The sequence below is a fragment of the Chiroxiphia lanceolata genome, chromosome 3 (assembly GCF_009829145.1).
Source record: "Chiroxiphia lanceolata isolate bChiLan1 chromosome 3, bChiLan1.pri, whole genome shotgun sequence".
NCBI classification, from domain to species: Eukaryota; Metazoa; Chordata; class Aves; order Passeriformes; family Pipridae; genus Chiroxiphia; species Chiroxiphia lanceolata.
The window spans coordinates 42,289,974-42,290,671 of NC_045639.1; positions in this window are offsets into that span (position 1 = coordinate 42,289,974).

The window sequence follows — 698 nt, forward strand, 5'->3', positions numbered from 1 at the left end:
TGATAGTGTGTCCATGCCCAAGAAGAGCCCAGCTTTGCATTGTTCAAAGCAAAGGATCCCCCTTTGAGAGCTGGGAGAGGTTGAGATATTGAATCAAGAATATTGCCTACAGGCAGTGAGTTTTGCTCTGAAATTCAGCAGACTGCTCCAGTTAGAATTTGCATTGCAGGTTTTCGCCTGGAATTCATTTTAGTGATTCCATCATGCAAACTCTGGCAAAACCAGTTTATAATGGGAACACTATCTTCACTTTAGTGGGAGCAACGAGAGAGCACTATCAATGCCAGTGATTATTTAAGCTTGTTTGGACTATTTTGGTTATTTTGGAAATCTGAAGGTCTTTCTGAAGGGTCACAACCCAGCACCAGGCTGAAAATGTGGTGGCAGGGCTGTGGGTAGCACCTGTCCCTGGGATAGACTGCTGGAGAGGGAGGCGCAGACCACGGCCAAATGAACCCTGCAGTCAGGAGCCTTACCCCAAAGCTTTTCTGTGCAAGCAGTTCAGGAAACAGTGTAGAAGATCTCACCACTAGCACTGTGTTCACGCTGTGGGAGAAGGGACAGACCTAACTGAACACTTTCGGAGATGAAACAAGTGGCTGTGGAAGGGCTTTGTCAGGTTGGAACACAAGAAGTTTACAGCAGATACTGATTTTAGTTGGGAAGATTTTCTGTTCGAGGTTGGCAAAGGTATGTTA